Consider the following 21,860-nt stretch of genomic DNA (forward strand, 5'->3'; position numbering starts at 1 on the left):
TGTACCATGGAGCCTGAAAAATGCCGATAATCATCCCCTTTCGCGTTACTCACGCTTTCCGTTGGCTTTTCCAGAAATGATAACTGCATAAGGAGCTGTTACCTGGGAAGCCTTTTATTTTTGTTAGTTTTAACTCATCGCTGCTTGCATTTCTACAGCGGGTTGGGATGGCGCGGGGCACGGCCGAGCCTGGAAGAAAAGCCTTGCTCAGAGGGCGAGGCGGTGGCAGCATCCTGACGGGTACCGCGCTCTAATGAACTGTCAGCTTGCAGAGGGAGAGCTGATGAAACAGCCGGGCTAATGTTTAGTGACAGCTGTGATTTACTAATCCATCCGAGAAATAAATAGGAGCCATGTGGAATAAAAGCGGAGTTCAAGCCCGGCCCTCGCCGGGGCATTTGCAATGAAATAAAACGTCAGGTTTTATAAATGACCTTTTCATGTAAGTCCCCGGCGAGGCCTGGAAGGAAGCGGGGGGCGGCTGCCCAGGGAATCGCTTCGAAAGCTGCAAAGTCAGGAGGCTGCTGCTGGATGTGGCCGAGGCCGTGGCGAGGTGGGACTGGGGCTGGGAGAAGCAGCACGGAGATGATCTCCAGCCTGCCCGGCCAGAGGACCGTACCCATCGGGGTGTGCAGCTCCCACATCTGCAGCACGCATCGGGGTGTGCAGCTCCCATTTAACCCCGGAGCTGCGGAGAGAAAATCCCAGTTTAGACCTGTCACGGGCAAACAGGGCTAAGACCTCGATTTCCAATGCTGAGTAATGCTCAGGTGTGCCGTTCCTGGCCTCGAGGTTTTATCCAGCCCCACCGAGAAGCCATCCTGGCCGGGATGCAGGGCTGCATCGAAATATTCTCTGCAAGCCAAGCCCTCGCGTGGCCGGTGCCACCGTCTCGGGGCTGCTCGTGCAAAGCGTGATGGCCTTTGATGCCACAAAATTTCCCAGCTCGCTCCTCCTGCAAGCCAGGGCTGCCGGCAGCAACACCCTGACAGCTGTGGGAGGGATGTTATATTGCAAAATCCGTCGGGATGCAGACCGGATCCACGCCGTGCAAGCCCTGTAGTCATCCCAAGGACCTTGCCATGAACTCGGGGTTGTGAAACTCTCCCCAGCCGACATTCCCATCCGGGGAGCTCCGTCTGTCCAGCTTGTGCATCTCTCTGGAAGGATTTGTCCCTACTGGAAAAAGAGATTTTTCAGAGCAACCTGTCTCTGCCTCCCGACAGCCCTCGCTGCCGTCACAGCCCAGGAAACTTTTCAGCTCGGGTAGTTGAAAGGATTGCTGCAAACAGTTGGCAGCGAAGATCGCTCGGACTGTGGAAGTGCTTTGGGATGAAAAGTATGTGATAAATTAAGATTACTACTCTTCCCTCTGATCAGCCAGTCACTGGTTTCCAGCACAGCGCTGGCCAGAAAAGTCTCACCGAGGGATTCTGGCCTCGCCCCGAGAGCTTGCGGTTGAATGAAAGCAGATATTTTACACCAGCGTCCAGAGTCTGCTTTGGGCTCTCGAAGTGACAGAGAATTCACCACAGCTTTCGTAATCTCTTCCAAAATTAATTATCCCCGCTACTCAAAACCTTCCCGCTTGAATTGCTCAGCTTGCAGCTTCGGCAGCGGAGCCAGCGATGCCGCAGCGTGTGCGATGGGAGAGCCTCTGCCACCAGGTACCTTCTGGCCGGGACGGTACATAGAACCGGATTCTCATATTTTTTGCACTAATACTGGACTTAAAGCTTAACCCTAAGCTCTCGGCAGCATCGCGCCCTGCTCCCATGACAAGCCCTGGGCTCATTGCTCCGGCTCACGTGCAACCTGGGTGCTTCACTGTTGGAGATTTGCTGTGGGTTACTGCTGCGCCAACCTGGATAGCATCCGCAGGCACCTGCAGCACTGCTTTATGCTGCTTCCAAATTAAAAAAAATAATCCTGAGGAGTGAAAAGCAGCGAGCTGAAGAAAGGGATCCCACCAGGATGCTCTGGGAAACACCCACCTTGCTCGCAATTCCTTGCTTGCGGTTGCCTTGCTTGCAATTCCTTGCTTGCGATTTGCCTCGCTTGCAGTTCCTTGCTCACAATTTGCCTTGCTCGCAATTCCTTGCTTGCAATTTGCCTTGCTTGCAATTCCTCGCTCATAATTCCTTGCTTGCAATTGCCTTGCTTGCAATTCCTTGCTTGCAATTGCCTTAATTGCAATTCCTTGCTTGCGATTGCCTTGCTTGCAATTCCTTGCTTGCAATTCCTTGCTAGCAATTGAGGCGGAGGCAGGTGGAGGATGGCAGGAAAGGGGTTTCGGACTTCCAGCCAGAGGGTGACGAAGCATTGGGGCGAGAAGCAGTGCCTCTTGCGCAGCGTCGGGCAGGGACCTGGCATCGCTCCCCGGCATGCAGCATCGCTGCTGGAGCAGCCGGAGAACGCGAGGTCGGGATCACAGCTCACCTGCTCTCGCCCTGAGCAGATATCAAGGCAACGAAAAGCCAGTGCTTAACCCCAACGCTCACAGGGATAGCTAGAGCAGGTTTTCATTAAAAACTTTACCTCCCTGGGAGGAGATTCGCCAGCTGCAGTGTATGCAGGTGAAATAGGGCTTGAATTTCTATAAATAATACACCAGATGCGCAACGCCGTGTGAGCTCCGCAAGGCCATGATGGGTTGCTGCCTCTCGTTATGCCCGTGCCCCCATCGTGTGCCGAGCTGGTGGAAAAGCAACACGTACGAGATCTGCCAGGCACTGTACACGCACCCACTGCGCTGCCCTGCTGCCGGCCCCTCTCCTCCGCTGTGGCACGGTAAATGGCAATGAAATGCTTCCTTGGTCTGGAGGGAGAAGAGGCCACCGAAACACGTTCAGGAGGACTTTATATGAAATAGAACACTGGTCTTAGTGGAAATGCTATTGGGAAGCACACCACTTGCTAAAGCTGCGGGGAGAATATTATGGAAAAAGGGTTTATTACCCCAAAACGCAGGTGTGAGCTGCCAGAGCTATCCATGATTAGTGTCAGCTGAGAAGGTGGACAAAAAAAGCCCAAATTTTCCATTTCAAGAGCAATGCTCCACCGCTAAATTTAGGTTTTTTTTTTTTAATTTCCAAGAGGATGCCAATGGGATGGATGAAACAGAGACCCTGCACACACAGATACTGGTGCTGGTTCCTCTGCCGGTAGCATCTCACGCCACGCTCGGCTGCGCTGCCCATCCCACGCCGCTCCCTGCACCCTCCGGAGAGAGCCAGCACCGCGGGGCCACACCACCGAGGATGGGCTCGGCTCCGTGGCACGTCCCGGCGGCACGATGCCACGGTGTTGGGCAGTTTCGCTGGGGGGACTGTGGGAATCCTCCCTGTCACCGTCTCCCTCCCGCGCCTCTGAACGCCGGCCAAGGAAAACACCATTGTGTTGGGAGCAGACAAGGAGCCGGTGCCAGCCAGGTCCAAACAGCCGGCTCATTGTGTCCCTCCGGCTGCCGGCTTAGCTCGGGGTTAGGTCAGCCTAAGTGTGCAGCTTTTCACTTCGAGCCTTCATTAATGTATAGAGGAAATGAGAAACATTACACGGTAGGGCTGGTTTGCATGGAAGGCAAACGTGGAGAAGGAAAATAAACCTCCTTCCCCGACACGATGCTCCGGCAGCGAGCCATGACCCAAAACGGGAGCAGGGCTGCTGCGAAACGTGGGGATCGGCGGGATGGGAGCGATGCCACGGCTGTCGGTCTCGCCTGCAGCCAGTCCAGCTCCTTCCAGTCCATCCTCTCCCTCCAGCATCCCGTCCCCCAGGTTGCTGGGATGCACAGGCAGGGTTTGAGGGTGCTCCCACCCCAGCGTGCTCCTTCCCCTCCCCGTTATTAATCCGTTTGCTGAAGAACAGGCATCCCACAACCAGGCAATTAACCCAGCCCTTCTGGTGTGTCCTCCAGGGCCTTTTCCAGCTTCGGAGGGGTGGAAAGGGAGATCCGAGGCGTGGGCTGGGACGCTGGGACCGTGGCGGGCAAGGGCAGAGGAGATGGTTCCCGACGGGCTTCCCTTTCATCTCATGAATCCCCTGAAATGAGGTCGGTTTAGTTCGGCTGCTCAGGGCTGTGTGAACTCCCCGAAACCTCCTCCAACAGCTTCGTAAGCTTTTCCAGCCCAGGCTGCCTCCTGGGTATTTCCTGCAGGCTTTACAAGGTCTTTTAGAGAGATAAGAGCGAGTGCATCCTCACGTCTCTCTCTCCTGCCAGGTTAGACACCAGGTTTTTAGTGAAAACCACAGTCTGGAGGTTTGAAGCACCCACCTCTCCCTGTTTCCACTCTTGCAGCAGCACAGACTCTCCAGCGGCTGCTCCAAGGTGCCCAAATCCCCACTCTGGATGGGAGCAGCTTGCCCTTGCACCCATCCAGCCTCATCCAGGCAAAAGCCTCCCAGCCCTGCTCGCTCTGCTCCATTCAGCATCCTTTCCCCATGCCCCTCGCCAGCCGTGACAGCCCCAGCCCCTCCGCATGGATGCCTGCACCGGCTTCTCCCATTGCCCCCCACTCCCATCACCCCGGCGGGGTTAGGTGTGGGCACAGGGAGCCCGGCGTTTTCACATGCATGTGAAGCACCACGCGTGTGACCGGCAGGCTGTCAATAAACAGCATCGCTCTCTCCGGTCCAAGAACTTCCTGGGACCTTGTTTTGGTTTCAGCAAAGATAAAATGTCAACATTTTTAGGCACAGAGGGATGGCCGGATAGCCTGACCTGTCAACATCTAGAATGGAAAACATGCTCGTCAAGTACTTGGGATGAGGTTCTAATTATTCCCCACATACCAGCCTGCATAAATACAGCGGAGCAGTCCAAGAAAAGCACGCTTCCGACACGAATAGCTTTTCCCGGAGTTACATGCAGTCTCCTTTGCCCTGGGAGCCGGGTTTCGTCTCCAGTAGGTAGCAATTTGCTTCTGCTGGGTTTGCAGGGCTTTATGGAAGAGCCCCAGCCCAGGCAGCATCTCTCCGTGGAGGAAAGGAGCAGCACCCTCCGCGGTGATGGGAACGGCGATCAGGGACACAGCCCGCGGTGGGAGCATCTGAACGGTGCTGGCGTGGTCCTGTGGGTCTTGGGGACATCAGTCACGCCGATCCCGAAGCACCGGAGGATGCTGCGGGATGCTGACATCTCACCAGATCTCACCCACCCTGACTTTGCGTCTGGGAAAGCCGAACGGGGAAGAGATCTGATGCCTTGTTTCACGGCACAGGTCAAACTCCCTCATCTTCGTCAACAGCTTTCAGGCTCCCACATGCCCATGAGGCATCGCAGGCGAAGAGATGCTACCCCAGAAAAATGCAACGAATTTGCTTGAAGCAAATCCTCATCTCCTGGCCCCAGGTCCTGGCTCCTCAGAGACATGGTTTCTACTTCATTGCGGTAAGAAACACCTTCTTTAAAACTTCCCTTGACTTTGGACAACCTGCCCTCTCGGGGCTGGCTCCGGGGAGGCAGCCCCTGCCTAAATCCCTGGCAGCAGCGGTCCCACGGGAAGGGTCCTGCCCGTGCTGCTGCTGAGGGAGGTCGGGGCAGGGACGAGGATGCTCCGAGCCAGGGCACGTCAGTGCTGCTGGGTAGATTTGTGTTTATCTCAGTTAATCGCCGTGAGAACTGGGCTCTCTTTGCTACAGACCTCCTCTTTCCCACTCTGTATATTATGATTTCTGTGTCGCCAACAGGCAAAGGAGAAAATAAACTCAGTCGACGCTTAGAAAAACACTCAGGGGGGCAAAACTCCTTGTTTTAGAGTCAAAAGACCCCAAACCATCAGGTCTGAGGACACTTGACCACAAGCAGGACCAAGGTGGGGCTGAAGGGCCAGGACACTCCTCAGAAGCCAGACGAGTCCCAGCAGAGACTGGGATGGGGTGGGAGGACACCTGGATCTGAACCGGCGCTGCCTCAGTTTCCCCTCCAGCCTTTTCCCTGCCATGGATATTCCAGTTACAACTTCCCAGATGATAAACCGCTGCCTCCCGAATGGCACTTAAGGCCAGGAGGACGTCAGCTCAAGTGGGCACTTCCACGCCGTTCCCGAACACCCTCCAAGGGCTTTGCCTGGCAGCTTCAGCCTCGCCATCTCCCGATTTGCAATGCCCAAGAAGTAAAGCCCAAGGGAAGGAAAAAGCAGAGCTGCAGCTTCATGCGACACACGGACCCTCTTTGGGAGGGTCTCGGGGGAGCGGCAGCAGTCGCAGGCAGCGGCGCTGCCTGGGCTGTTTGAAGCCCCACGTGGGGGACCTGCCCTCTGCAATCCATTTAGCACTTGGCACCGCTCAGAGGGCTATTTTTAAAAGGTATGCAACTGTCCCAGAAACCCAACTTTGAAGTGTGGTTCAAGGCTTTGTTGTTGTGAAAAGAAAGGGCTTTTTTACGTTTGTAATTAAATGCAAACACAAGCGAGTTATTGGACCGGAGCCGGCCAAGGCAGGTCAGCTCCGCTCTATCCATCAGGGCTGGATGTTGTCCCGCTCCGGTTTCACAGCACGCCCGATAGACCGCCGGCCTTCTCTCACCTCTGTAAATGCTGTGGGTCGCTGTCAATTAGAAAAATTTGTTTCCTGGCCGCTGATAAGTACCAGGAGAGCACAGGGCTCCTTCCCATCCTCTGCAGCCCAGCGTTGGCGTTTGAAGATCATTCCCCCAGGCTAGGTGGGGTGGGCAGGGGACTCGGCTGAAGGCAACGCCAACGGTGATGCCCTGGCAGCGGCCACCACGGGCCCACCACGGGTGGGAGGGGAGGTTGCTCTGAACCCCCCATGTGCATCCCTGCTCCCAGCTTGCTCCTCTTCCTCTGAAGATCCCAGGCTTTTCAGGGTCGGTGCTTTCGGGGGCAGGCGATGCCCAGTCCAGGGAGATCCTAGACCTGCCCAGAGGGGCAATGCCAGCCAGCCGGTGCCAAAAGAACCCGGTAGCATTGCCCGAACGCCTCCGGGCTGGCAGGAGACGTCTACGGGAGCAGTTTGCATCTCTTGGCTGCGCAGTTTCAGATGCGTCGGGCAGAGCCACGAAGCTGTTTTTCGCTTATCATCCCCCCGCGGCTGTACGGGACCGCAGAGCAGCCTTTCCCCCTTGCAGGGCTACCGAGGGTCTCCAACCCTGAGGCTGCAGCCAGTCCTTCACCCGGGGAGTCCCGACCGCAACGGCGCGGTCCAGCTAAGAAGAAACATTAACGCCCGGTGCAACGCCCGGAGAAACGTGGGGGTCCCCTTACACGTCCCTCCCAGGGAGGTATTTTGGAGGTGCTGCTGAGTGGGAAGCCCCGGGCCAGCACCCGGTGTTATTGCAGCCTGGTTTTAACCTGGGCTGGGGCGGGAGGGTGCTAATTAAACATGACAGCTTGACAGGAAGGGGCGTTAAATAATTCCTGCCACCCCGTTTGTCCGGGCAGCTCTGTGCGGCCACAGGGAGGGGGCAGGCGGTTCCCCTTAATTAAAAAGCAGCAGATCAAAACCAAAAATAGATCAGGCTCTTTTTTTTTTTTTGAAGGGGACACTGATGGTCGCCTGCGGCTGCATTTTTCACATGCCTTCCGAAGGAGATCTCTATCGATGCACGAGCTGGTTTGGGTCCTGCAGTTCACCGTGCATTGCACCCGGGGAACTCGACCGTGCCCAGCTCCTTCCCGTGGGCTCCAGCAGCCCGTCCCAAAGCACGGGGGGGGGCACCGGGGCAGAGCTGGTGGGTAATGCAGGGATGGAAAAGACCTTGCCGGCGGGCAAAGCCACGAGAAGGGAAGGAGTCGGTGCCAGGCGGATTTCAGAGCGCTGCCTGGAAGGCGGGTGGGCAGGCAGCGAGGGTTGGCACGGGGGAAGCCGGGCTTGCAAGGAGGCCAAAACGCAGTGCAAATACCTGCCTGCCGCCCTGCCAGCGCCTGGCACTCATGTGCCACGCTCCCGACCCCGCTGCCCGCCAGGTCAGGAACAGGTGACCGTTAAACATGTTTCAAACCAACGACTAAAAAAACCAGATTAAAAACCAAAAGAAAACACAGGGGACAGCACAAACACTGGTCCTTCCCTGCTGGATTTCATTCCTACGTTTGCAGGACCCCGGAGGAAGGAGGGATGTGCGTCCTCGCAGAGCAAAATGCACGCTCCTGAATCCTGCTGCACAGTGGAGAGGGCTGATGCCAGCGACTCTGCGAGCATGGGAACGATGAGAAAGGGTCAGACCTCCAGCCGTTTTGTCTGTCCCCGTGTCTCTGAGAACATCCCATCGTGAAGGATGGGGGGACAGCCTCAAGAGGAACTCTGCCCATGGGAATGCTGGCCCTGGTCATCATTAAACACAGCTCTAAAGCTCTGGATTGAATATTCCCTTCTGAACCAGAGTTGTGATAAACCTGGATGGTTTTCTTAGATATAAACACCTTGTCCTTTTCTGAGATACCTCAAGTTCTTGGTTTCAGCCTTTTCCACCAGTGGCCTCGTCCACAGGCTCTTTCCTCCAAGGTCTTTGAGGGCTATAAATAAGCAGAGACGCTGGATCCCAGTACCCTCCGGTGATGCTCCAAAGGGAGACCCTGGCTCTCGCACGCCTGATGGGTGTTATCCTGGAAAACTCAGGCCACGTGCAGGCAGGCAGGAGTGCCCCGGCCGCCCGGGGTGCAGAGGGACAGTCCGCATGAGACCCAAATCTTCCCTCCCAGCCGTCCCACCATCCCACATGGGCCAGCTTTCCCTGAATCCTGGCTCAAGTTCATCAAACCTGGGGTTGGATGTCACTTCTTCCAGCTCCTCCGGAATGCAGTGAGCCCGTGACAGGGCTGGCACAGGGATTCCTGGTGGCACAGGGGATGCTGCTAAACATCTGGCAGACCCTTGCCCTTTGCTGGGCTGCGGTGTGGGTGCTTTAAAACAAGCAGCACCTCGGCAATGATTGCCACAGGGGCTCCGGCCAGCCAGGAGTTGGGATTTGTAGGGGACCAGGCAAACCCCAAACAACTCCGTGGTGTCTCCCGGGGCACACGGCCACGATGCGGTTTCCTCCGCACAGCGCACGGCGCCGTCAATCTTCGCTTTTTTTGCAATAACGGAGAGGCGAGGGCAGGCTCAGTCTTCCCGGGAAGCCACATCCACATGAGTGGGTGTTAAGCGACGAGGAACACCATCGGCCATCCCCTCTGTGAGTCATCCAGCTTCTCTTCCCCGGTCCTCTGCCCTTCGGCAGGAGGGAGAAGAGAGTCCCCTTCCACGCCGGAGCGGGAATTTAAACTGGGAAATCCTTTCGCTCGATCCCAAGCGGACGATGGAGAGACCCGAGGCTGGCACAAATGTGTTGGCAAGCCAAGACCACGCTCCCTTCAAGTTATTCCGTGGAAGCCCAACTCTGATTTCGCTTACGCACGTGTAAATGAGACCTAACCCCACCAGGGCCGATGCTGTTGCTCCCCGTACGTCGGCAGATCTGGGTTGAGGAATTAAAAGCTGGATTGCAGCCTGAGGTGAGCTTCTGCAAAATGAATGCCCAGCAGTCAGGCGCAGATACCTTCAGGGGTTGATTCCCAGCTACATTAAGGCCCCTTTATGCTCCTCTAGCCATGTAAAGAGGTCTCTAAGTGAGTGTAAATTAAATTTAAGTTCCTTTTGCTTCCTTTTTAAGGCCCCTTTATGCTTCCAGTGAGGGGTAAAGGAGCCTTAGTGTGACTGCGAGGCGGGCAGGCTTCCCTGCCAGGCGCAGGCAGGTGAGAGCCCCTCCTGTGCTGCCTGCACTTGCCCATAAAGCAGGCTCGGCGGCTTTACGGGGTGCCAGCTCCAGCCGTGCCGGCGCGGGGTGGGATGTGGGCCGCCTTCCCGGGGACAGCGGGTCTCTGGGCAAAGGCACGGCAAGTCAGCAAGGAACCACATCAAGACATCCATCCCACGACCATGCGCGGCCAAGGCCTCTTTTCCAAGGATGGGACAGACCGGGATGTGAATTTTCAATTCCCAGATTTTCTCTCCATATAGGTGAAGGTACTTCCCCACGTAGCCTGGCCGAGTTGCAACACAGGCAACTCTATTCTGCCAGGGAGCATTTTCCCTGCACCAGCCTGGTTAGGATGTCTCTCTCCAAAGCTGTTGGCTGGTGGTGGTGCGCAGCCAGTTCTCGTATTAATCCCCAAATATAACTGCATTTTTACGGTGCCAAAAGCAATTCCTGCCATTACCGCTTGTACAATGTTTGCTGACCTCAAGGGCGGTGCGGTAGGGTACGGGACGGTACAGCAGGGGTGTGATGTGCCGCGATGCCGGCACCTCGCCGCAAGCTAACCGCATCCTCAACCTCTCCTCCCAGGCGCGAGGACCGCCGATACACCCTGACCTTCTGCACAGCCCCCCAAAAACTGCTTTTTGACCGTGGTTCCCGCGAGTCACCCACTACCAGCTATGACCAATATGCTCATCCCGTCCCGAGGTCCGTCCGTCCCCACGGCATCTCTCCATCGGCGCACCTTGCGCAGGTGAACCCCCACCCCGGCGAGGTCCCGGCTGGAGGAATCGCCTCTCCCAAGCGCTCGGGTGCCAAAAATCTCCCTCCTTATGGGGTTGCCGGTTCGTTTCGCGTTGCCAGGCCGGGGTTCCCAAAGCCGCTTAGCCCCGAAGGAGTTAATGGAGCAGAGCACGACTCAGATTCCTCCACCTAACCCTCCAAAGTCCCCGTATAACCAGACTTGGCACTTTGAGAAAGCTCCACAAATCCAGAGGCTAAAACGCGCTGCCTTCCGTTCGTCAAGAGAAGGCAAGTCCCAGCTAATTGAGGAAACAGCCTTCCCCCAGCCCCCTTCCAGGCTGCTTATTTATTTAGGGGCTTTTATTTTTTTTCTCCTCTTTTTTCCTCTCTTTTTTTTTTTTTTTGTTGTTGTTCTCAGAGCAAACATTAGGAAAAGAAAGTGCAAATTAATTTGGTGGGGCACGGTTGCAATTTATGATGCTCCCCAGCTGAGGAGGGCTATTAACCCCATCGGTGCCTGGGTGCAGACACCCTGCTACCCCCTGGGGGGTGCAGCATCCTCCCGGTGTCCCCCTCCATGTCCCGTGGGGAGGTTTCACCATTGGCCACTGCCCCACTCCTCTGCTCCCCATGCAGGGAGAACGGAACGGGAGCAGGAAGGCAAAGGGAAACGGTAGCAGATGACTTTTTCCCCCTAAATCTTAGGTTTTTTTCCCTAAATCTTAGTTTTTTTCCCTAAATCTCATTTTTTTCCCTAAACCTCAGGGTGTTTTTTTCCCCTTTTTCCCTTGGCTTGCTGCTGCTGCAGCTTTCCCGAGTGTACATGATTTTTTGTTTTTATTTTTAAATTTTTCTTTTTTTTTTTTTTTAACTCCCTCTGACTACTGCACACAATTCAGAGGAAAGCTGGGAAACCAAATTCTCAGCTCTCCAAAGCAGCAAATGGAAAGTCACTTAAAGGGACTTCTGCCTTAAAGCGACAGCAGTGCTTTTCTTCGGCGGCGAAGAAAAGGGGTTAACCCCCCCCCCCCCAAAAAAAAAAAACCACCAACACCACCAAAAAAAGGCTCGGGCCACCCCAGGTGACAGCTCGCTCGCCACCCCGCTCCTCTGGTCGCCAGTGTCCCCCCCCTTGCCCCGGGACCAGGGGGAGCGCTGCTGGGGGGATGCACATCCCGGGAGTTTCTTTTTTTTGGGGGGGAAGCAAATGGGTGGGGAGATGCCAGCACCCCATGATGTCCCTGCATGTCGGCGACCCTCTGCCACGCTCACGATACTCCCGGGGAGGGGAAGGGGGGGGGTGTGCCCGTAAATCCACCCGGGAGCCAGCATGCGCCGGCAGAAGGGTTAAGGGGGGGGGAGAAAAAAAAAAATTAAAAAAAAAAAAAAGGAGGAGGAAAGGAAGGACCGACATCAAAGGCAACTTCTCTGCTCAGCAGATGAGCAGATCTGTCCTCACTTCATATTTTTTGCAGCTGAAGTCGGGGGGTGGGGGATTAACTCTTTATCCCCCGGGGGGGGGTCACCCCGCCGGGGCAGAGGCGACACTTTCCCGGGAGAGGTGGGATCGTGACAGCCGATGACAGGAGAAAAGCGGAACCCGGTTCCCGGGAGCAGCCCCCAGCTGCAAACCGGGGGCACCTTTTGCTTTGGGGTTGGGGGAGAAATGGGATGGCACTGATTTTTCTTTTAAAGTTCCGGGAGGACACAAATAGCCCAAATACTTTGCAGCAAAGGAGCATCATTTTTTTTTTTTTTAAAACTCTGACAAACCTCGTTGAGTCATTGAATGAGCAAGAAAGGGGAAGCGGGGGGGGGAGAAAAGTTGTGTTAAAGGGACTTTGCAGAGCGAAAAAGCAGGAGCCTTCAGCAAGGCGGATTCCTGAGGCGAATAAAACCCGAGGAAATCACTGGAGCGGAGGTATTAAACCCCCGACACTGACATGTGGCAAACAGCACATTCTCCTTTCCCCCCCTCGTCCTTCTACCAAACAAAAATAATATTTACATGACATCAGGCAGCAAGCCTTAAATGACAAAAGGGTGTTTACTCACCTCATTATAAGTCGGCCGGAGGCGAAGGCTGCATTCTCCTCGGTGAGGGCTGAAAAATTAAAAAGTCGGGAAATTAAGAGCTGCCGTCTGGCCCTGTGTGCAGTTCCTCCGTAATCTGTGTATAAAAAGAGAAGTCTTCATTACTGACCACAGGCACGGAGCTGCGCTGCTCACGCCCCCTCCGCGCCGCACCAGCCAGTAGCACACAGAAGTTGGGCTACGGGAGAAGGAGACAAGCTGAGCGGAGACTATAATGATTTATCTGCACCTCTGGTAGGGGAAAAAAAAAAAAAAAAGGATAGAAAGGGGGGGGAAAAAAAAAAAAGCTTCGCTCCAAATATGACACGGGAGGAAAAGTGAGTCTTGTAGTTGCAGAAGGGTGACAGACGTGAGGATGTGCCAAGTCCCTAAGGACAAAAAAACCACACACCTCTTTAATCAGCCCTTCAGCCAAAGCCTTAATTAAAAAAGCTGCTACAAAATATCAGATAATGGATTGCATTTTCAGGCCTCTCTGGAAAACCAGCTCATATGGCAATGTTTCTAAACTCCTGCCAGAGCAGGGAAAGCTGCCAGTTTTAGGTTACAATATCAAAGGCACACATCCTCCGCACCAGCAGCCGGCTCCCAGTTACACCGGAGTAAATCCAGAGCCACCTCGCTGCCTTCGAGGCAGCTGGGGCTGATTTGCAGCAGAGCAGGATCAGGCCCTGCCCTGGCAAACTGCTGGGCTGCTCCTGCCTGCAGCACCGCCGGTGGAAGGAGAATTTGGCCTCTTTTTCCCCCAATCTGTGATCAGGTCTGCTCGTGTCTCATGGTAAAAAAAAAAAAAAAAAAAAAAAGCAAAAGCAGCATTCTCCCAATTTGTAAGGATAAAAGGCCAGGAGGATTATCTGCTTTGCTCTCCTTTGACAGCAGCGGGTGTAATATTTGAAACCCCGCTCTGAGGTCAATACGACTTTCCATAGCACGAGACCGACTGACATTTTTCACGTTGCGACGATTATTCCCGGAGCTCCGTAAGCGTAGAGAATGAGTCCTCATCTAATCTCGGCAATCAAGTGGAATTGCAATAAAACCCCTGGACTGGATGCCATCCAAGCAGCTCCGAACGGAGCAGCCCCTGGAAGAGCACATCCTTATTTAGAGCAACGACTGCAAACTGCCTTTGAAAATCTGGCTTTTGCGGACTGCAATAGTGGGGCTACACCAACTTTTGACGTTGTTTGCAATAAAGCTCGCGCGGTTTTGAATTACTCATATTTAACATCTTTTTCTTTCTCTCTTTTTTTTTTTTTTTTTGGTTTATTTCCGCCCCAGAAGCAAGCAAACATTTCTTGGCATCGCTGGGTTACAGCTGTGCCCCGCGCCGCTGTTTTGCGCAGCACGGACAACCTCCCATCCATGGTTTTGCTCTCATGGCCTCCAATACCCTATGGAAACATGGTATATAATAATACACACCAGTTTGGATCAAAAGCTCTCCAAAGGCCTGTGCAATTTCAGCGAAGGCCTATTTTGATGAAAACCAGAACTAAGGGGCTGAAAAATGTTGCTTTTGCCCAGCTTGCCTCCAGCCTGTCCCACCGAGCCGGACCCCAGCTCAGTGTGGGTGAACTGGTCCAGGCTGACGGTGCTGCCCGATGCTGCCAGCTCGTGCCCAGCGTCCCGGCTCCCCCCATCACCCTCCCAGCGCTGCCAAGGCTTCGGCACGGGCTCGGCTTTTGCTTTTTGAAGCGTATGCGTGGCTTTTGGCAGCAGATCTTTCCTTGGGGAAAACACCCCAAACCATCCTCTGTATAGGAGGTCACTTCCGTGCAGCTGCAGCGGGCTTTATTCCAGCAAGAAGGGTACCAGCGCGCCAGCCTTTAGCATCCGTTTGGCAAATATCACCACGAAACATCACACGCGGTCCCCAATACGGCGCGCGCATCCAGGAGGAGGGATGAAGGAGGAGAAAAGGCCCGTTTAGCTAATGAGGTAAGTCCAGAGGAACTTCCCCAAAGCCAAGGGAGCTACTACGGACTGAGCCCCATCTACCCGCGAGCTGGCTCTGGATCCCAGTCCGGGACTTTTTTAGAAGACCCATTCACAGGGCAAAACAATGAATTTTAAAATACATGCTGCATTCATAGATCTGTTTTGAACCCACTAACATGAAACCACTTATATAATTGTCACAGAGCAAACATCCCATTATGCACGATAAAAGAAAGATTTCATTTCGTCCCCCCCCCTCCCCTGTTCTGTGCTTTTTGCCTTGGCCAAGACGTTTCTCATGTAACATAAATCAAACCCAGGTGCATCTTACTGCATGAAACGCTGCTTAAAATACATATAAGACTGCATTAAAATAAAACCCAGCCCATCATTTGGAGGCCTCAGAATTCCCTTTTGGACCCAGGAATAGTGGTTTTTCGCCCAGGTGGTGATGACCCCATCAGCATTTGATGCATTAGACATCAGGATCAAAGTGCCCTGTTCTTCCTCACACTAGATTTCTTCCGTGACATCTACCAAATTTCCTAGAAATCAGGTGGGCTCAAAACTGTTCTCAACTTATACGCAAGAAAATGATGTTTTCATCCAAGTACAGCTGGCCTCATGCTTATTTTTAATGGTAGCAGATTATAAGTATATATTAATTATACATTATTTATATACTGCAGTGTTAGTGGATGTAGAAGATTTTTCCCTCGCTTTGCTCCCTTTTAGCCAAAGGCTTTCAGCATCCTCCTGCTGCAGGCCAGGCAATTTGCAGGACCGCTGCCCTGACCTGCTGCAATGAGCCGGGTCAGGATCCGGCCCCGCAGCTCCTCCGCTCCATCAGGGCACTCCTTACCACGCCAGCCTCCTTGCAAGCGCATACCCTGGATTTGCACAAGTGATGGGGTGAAAACAGACTTTGGTCTGACCGAAGCACGCATCAAGGGTGTCTGATCCTGATCCGAATCCACAACTCCAATCTGCAGAGCTTTGGAGTGCGCGGGCTGGCCAAGCACTTGCGTGAGATGGTGCCAAGGAAGGTGCTGAGGACCCAACCTCAGAGACAAGCCAGAAGCCGATTCATGGCCAGGAACGCTGCAGGCAGCTTCGTTCATCTTTGCCGTCTGCTCGTTCTTTATTTCAGGCTCCTCAAAACCACAATCCAATTGACTACAGGCTAGAAATCAGAGACCAAGGTAAGGGAGATTGTTTCTACGCCAACCTCATTGGGAGCGCCAATGCAAAACCACGCTGCAGAACCGGCTAAGAGGTCTCACGGGACGCTTTTGAACGGTGGCTCCGGACTGGGCAATCCAGCCAGGTAGCAGTTGAAGGACACGGGCTGCTCAATGGTTAGAGGAGGTTGAGTAGCTGAGCATGATTTCAAGTCCAATGGGGTTGGCAAGGCAGATGTCAAACCCATAGCCGTTACCGTCATTGTTACAAGCATGTTTGTGGGGACGCACTGTCTATAGAACAGAAGGACCCAACACCGTTCCTACCACATCTGGGTTTGCAGGAGACAAGCCAAGCCATGGGGAACATCTATGGGGTCCTGAGCACCAGAAGGGGTCACCACCGCTAGCAAAGAGATGGATCTCCAAGCCCCTTTTCTACCTGGGTGCTCATCACCTGGGGTCTCCACCACAACCCTTCAAATTTGCACCCTTCCGTGGAGCGAGGACAACCACCAGCATTAGGTAAAGGGAAGGAGTGATGCAATGGCAGCAGCACCGTGAGACATGGGGATGGCACTCCTGAAGAGCCTGGCTGGCCTCAAAGGGCTTCCATCAAACAAAGAGGAATCATCCAGGACCCTGAGCTACTTGTGAAGCCTCCAAGAATGGCAACTGAATCAGCAAAATTTAAATTCACCGCAGATGAGTCTCCACTACTAACAGAATACTTGCAAAGGGCCAAAACCCAAATAAGGTTCAACATCGTTGTGGACAATAGACGGTCAACGCGAAGCTAACATTTTGCTATAAATTTCTGTTGAAAAGCCCATCACTTTCCCATTGAAAAACTTGCCAAAAGTTAATTTCCTTCACCAGCTCATCCATAAAAGTGGCAGCTCAGTAAGAGAGCTGGGCCAGGGCTGTGGGCTGATCTCATCTGGAGGGTGGCAGAGGGGGCGGCGAAAGCTGCGGCTGCTCCGCGGTGCCTTGCTCTTCCTTCCCAAAGCAAATTCCCTCATCGTAACCCTTCTGTGACCCTCCGCGTCCCAGCACGGATTTCCTAGAAACTCATTTTCTCGCTCTCCTCTAATCTTGCTCTGGTAAAGGCTTGCTGAATAGCTTGACTCCCAAAAGAAAAGCTGACATAACCAAAACCGCTCTCTGCCTAGGCAGACCCGCTCCTGTCCATCCCACGTCTGCGATGGAGTTCTTCTGTCCATCTCCCTTTTATAAAAGATTTGAACTGGCTGCTGAGGCGGGGGTCAACATCCCCTGCTCATCGCGCAGGCATGGAGGGCAAGGGCAGCCAAGACTATATGGCTTCAGCTATGGTACTTAAGACACATATGTATGCTATGCCGCAGTCCTGATGTGCACCCCTGGAGCGCTGCCATGGCTTGGACGCAGCCAAATAAGCATGAGAAGATCCCAAAGCATCTTCCGAGGGGTTCCCAGGGTGGGCAGTGCCTGCCCTGCCTGCAGCTCCCCTGCCAGCTTGCAGAAAGTGCTGCAAACTCATCGCTGTGGTGGGTGGAACCAGGGTCTGCTCAGGGAAACTGAGGCACAGGGCAGTCGGGGCAGCACTCAGAGTTGCTTTTATAGCAGCACTTTAGAAAAAAAAAAAAACAAACCCCAAAGATGTTGGCTTTCTTGCTCTGCAGACCTCACGGCAAACGGCAGGAGCGTGCGCGGGGCAGGTATTTGCACAGCCCTTATGCTAATGGGGTTGTAGCATCTCTTCCCAGCCCTTCGCAGCCATTCAATCTGGGAATCCTGCTAATGAAAGGAAAACAGAGAGGAGCTGCGGAGCAGAGGCCCAGGGTGTGGTAACTCTAGAAGGCAGCAGAGGAGGGATGAATGAAACCTTTCACTGTGGTCCAGAGGAGCCAGTGGCACACAGGCTTGAGGAATTCAAGAGCTCTGCACACCAAAGCAGGCGGCGAAGACGTTTCGTGGGACGTGGAGACACAGCTTTCCTTTAATTAGCGGGCCGGGAGGACGATGGAGGAGCTGCAAGAGGGGGGACGCGCCGTGCTGGATGCAGACACCCCACGGGGGGAAAATAATCTGTGCATCAGCAGTTAGAAAGGGGACGAAGGAGGCCGGCTTCCCAAACGCTGAAAAGCTGTCCTTATTTTTTCCTGTAATTATGTCTCTAAGGGATCACTAACATTTACATTTTTGTACGAGCTGTATAGTTTATTCACAGCCCTGCTCAGCAAAAGGCTCCGCTAATAAATAGACTTATTGATGCTTGCACTTCTATACATTATGCTACATCCACGCTCAGACAACCAGCCTATTTTACCCTGCTCTATATTGTGAACAAATTATTCTCCTCTCCGGCGTGGCGCGCTCCCACCCAGCCACGCGCCCCGCACGCCCCCAGCTGAGCCATGAATGGCCGCAGTGTACAGAGCCGCTTGCTCCCCTGCCTCTCTAAACACTTGCAGAGGGGGAAAAAAAAAGACAAAAAAGAAAAAGGACGGGGTATAAAGATTCCTTCACACACTCTGCCTGGGATTATTTCACCTCCCCACCCTCCTCCAGCCCCTTTTCCCGCTCCAAAAATAAATATATAAGGAAAAAAAGCAGAGGAAATGATTCCTTAATGCTTCTGCACAAAAATCCTGCGGCCTCGCTCCCTGTTGTCTTCCTCCTGTGGCCAGAACAAACTCTTTTCTCCTGCCCCTCGTCGAGGGAGATTACTACAGGGAAATGTTTTCCCTCTCAAACCCTCTGCTGGCTTGAAATTATTTATATGAAACTTATCTGGAAGCTTCTCCCCAGCCTGAGCAGTGCTGGGTACCTCCAGGCCACGGGCGAAAGCCTGGGTGAGGTTGGTAGTAGCCGTAACCTGCTCTCAATATGATCTGTGGCATGCATGAAATGAGTTGGGGAGGTCTCAGTCCTCTCCAACGTGGCCCGTATCCACACCACGAAACCATCCCGTGCGCCGGAGGGTTTGGGCAGCAGGGCCGTCCCTGGCTCATCCTGCACCCATCCTGCCATCTGTGAATCCAGGAATTAGCCCAGTCCACTCTTTTATTTTTATGACTTTTTCTTAGAGCCAACACCTTTTTTCAACCTTTTTTTCTCCTGCCCTGTGCATCCCTGTCCGCAGCCGCCGAGGCTGCCCGGGCACAGGCAAGCACCCCGGCACGAGCAGCACGCTGCACCGCAACATCCCACGCTCCAGCAAAGAGCTTTCCTTGCCCCAAATCCCTCTCCAAAGGGGAGAAAAGCATTCCTGGCAGACATCAATATCGGGATCGCTCCCAGCATCCCTGCTCACAGCCGAGGACCGCTCGAAGGCAAATAGTACCCCTCTGTGCCTCCGGCACGCAGCACCACGGACACATAGATGGCATTATATTTAGCTGGCCCCAGATCTCGGGCATAATATTTTTTTTAGCAGTGGACTAAATATTTTTAACATATGCAAACATGCATGACTGAGGCAGCTACAGAGCCGGGGAGTTGGGATGCTGACGGCCTTCCAGGGCAGAACAATGTCACCTTTCTACTCCCCGGCGCTGCCTGTCCCTCAGATGACGACCGTGCAGCTTGAGAGGGATGGGGAGAAGGGGGCAAAGAAAAACGTGGAAGCTTTTCAGGGCGAATTTTGCAATGGTATCGCAGCGAAAGGGTCCGAATTCCTCCGAGGCGGAGAGGCGGGGATGCACAGACCAGCGGTCTGTCTCTCGGGCAAACATACCTGCGTGCGCGCCCGGCTTGGTCGAAAGGAAACGTTGCCGGCTTTAAGCAAACACAAAGGTGTGGGGTCAAATAAGTGGAGCAGAAAGTTCTGCCGTAGGTAAATAGGTCACTGTCAGCCCTGGGTTGAGTAGCGCGGCCAGGGACGTGCCAGCCATCCTGGGTATGCACCCCAGCACTCCCACCCCCGCTTTACAGATGGGGAAACTGAGGCACGAGTCTCCCAAGAGCCACGTGCGTTTGGCTGCAGGAGGGAGAAGGGATGCTGCGCCGGTACCTAACCCAGCGCTGACTCCCTGGACCCATGGGCCAACTCTGGATAAATGAATTTGGATTAATGGCCTGTGTTTGTGCTGCAGCTTTGCTCTGTCCGTCTGTCCCCCTGCCACCACCGTGCTCCCTGGAAGGTCAGCGAAACTGCAGGCACCGGCGCAGGGGGTTGGTGATGGAGCGGTTGCAGGAACAGGGCGAGGAATCCCAAACCAAGCCTTCATCTTCCACCTCAAGCCCACCACCGGGCTGCAGGAGATGAGCAGAAATCCCCCAGTTTTATTGCTCAACTATTTTATTTTTTTTTTCCGCACCATTGCTGCGGCGGGTGATCAGGTATCAGCAAAACGGGGTGGGAGCAGGGAAACTGAGGCAGGGAGAGGAAAGGGGAGTCGGTCCGTGGCCAGCAAGGAGCTGGGGCCGGTGGCCAGTGTCCTGCCACGCTGCGTGGCAAACTGCAGAGCCTCCCCCGTGCTTCCCCGCATGCTGTGGCCATCGGGCCATGTCCCCTCGCTGGCGTGGCTTTCAGGAAGCTTTGTGCAAGCCCACCCCTTGAGTTTTGTCAGCTTTTGAACGGCAAAGGACGCTCACGAGGAACACGGCGGCATTTTTCCAGGGAGGAGAGGGTCTGCAGGGATGTGGCTTTGCCCCATGGCAGCTCTCCTGGCCGCGCTCGGCACCCTCCCCACGCCGTCACCCCGTCACATGCATTTCTGGCTCCTTATCTCAAAGCATCTCAGACATTTCTCCCTGCTAAACATCTGCAGCTCCCACATACAAAACACTCATCTCAGCGGCGCGTTATTGCTTCCAGGGGGCCAGATGTGGACAGGAGGCACGCGTCGTCCCTGCGCCAGGCTTCGCATCCCCCTTTTGCCCTGCAAACAGGCACATTTGCGCTGCAAAAAAGTGCCGGATTGTTGAAAGCCGGATCCAGAATACCTCTGTTGACCAACAACATCCATCAAAATCTCCCCTGCACCTGGGACAGGGCTGATATCACCCTGCCTGGGTGCAGGGTTGGGGTACACGAACCGGCTCTGTTCCGATGGCCGTGAGCATAAGCTCAGCCCAGCGCGTGGAAGCGCGGGATGAGGAAGGTATAGGGGGACGTAGCTTCCAAAAGCAAGAGCCAGATTAAATAGGGGTGTATTCCTGCTGCTCCTTCCAATTCACCGGACGTTTGGAGCAGCTTGCGGTGACTGAAGGCACCAACCCAGGACAGCCCTCAGGCCAGAACAACAGTTTTGTAGCCCAGATGGGTGATGTCCCCAAAAAAGCTGGTGAAGGCAAAGGGAGAACCCCGAGGTTAGATCAGCTTGAAGTGTCACAGGCTCAACCCAGAAGCATTACATGGGGTCTTGGCTCAGAGCTCACATTGCTCTTTACCCTACAGGAACAACGCAAGGTCAGCCTTGGACCTTTATTTCTTCTATTTCTGCTAACAAAAGTGTATTTGCACCCAGAGCTGCCGCGGTGCCTTTGGCTGGGCTGGGGGGAGATGCCCTTCGGGCCGCAGAAGACCCGGCGCTGCCAATGCCCCACCGGCTTCGGCACGGGGCTGGGATTTGGCCGCGGGGTGACACCGGCTCTGCAGCTGGGAGCTGATCGGCCAACGTGAGGATTTTGCCCCTTGGCTGTGCTGGCACGGCTGCGACGTGCGGACTAGGCTCGGGACGCGTAGGAACGCCTGCTTTAAAGCTTCCTTTTAAACTCTAATAAAAACAACCAAAGCTCGCCTTGCCTTTTCTCCCGCTGAGCCAAAAAACTGCAACCTTGTGCCCAGGGGCGAGAAACCGAGCGAAACCTGGCAAGGGACAGGAGCGAAAAGTCGCCCCGAGGAATTGGTGGCACCGGCTGAGCCGGAGGGGACCGCTGCAGGCTGGCACCAGGCTGGCACAGGTCCTGCAGCTCTGCCTCCCTGCTGCCAGCTTTGCAGCTCTGCCCCAGGGCTGCCCCCCGCTCCCCCCCAGCGCCGAGCCGCGGACAGGCTCGTATTTGATTTGGGAAGACGTGCGATGCCTGCTAGTAGCGCGATGTTCCCTCGCCGATGCAATCTGGGAGGCAAGTGCCAGCACGGTGCCTGGGGAGCAGCCGAGGCGGCCGGCGCGTCCTCCCGTTCCCAGTTCCAGGGCTGCCACCCCCTTCCCCGCATAAACACACCGCTTATCCCAGGCTCCAGCGCTCTTTTGACCTCGCAGATGTGAAAC

At 54.6% G+C, this 21,860-nt stretch overlaps 1 protein-coding gene across 3 annotated transcripts in view; it reads right to left on the reverse strand.

The window, feature by feature from the left end:
- The window catches only part of ZNF469 (zinc finger protein 469), a 255,902-nt gene that overhangs the window by 37,416 nt on the left and 196,626 nt on the right, over positions 1–21,860 (reverse strand). For 2 of the 3 annotated variants that reach the window (XM_075039861.1, XM_075039862.1), the window contains one exon: positions 12,500–12,614. The gene's annotated coding sequence lies outside the window, so the exon portion shown is untranslated. The remainder of the gene's footprint in view (positions 1–12,499; positions 12,615–21,860) is intronic. The other variant, XM_075039860.1, reaches the window with a different exon arrangement.

This window comes from Buteo buteo, chromosome 11, assembly GCF_964188355.1.
Source record: "Buteo buteo chromosome 11, bButBut1.hap1.1, whole genome shotgun sequence".
Lineage (NCBI taxonomy): Eukaryota > Metazoa > Chordata > Aves > Accipitriformes > Accipitridae > Buteo > Buteo buteo.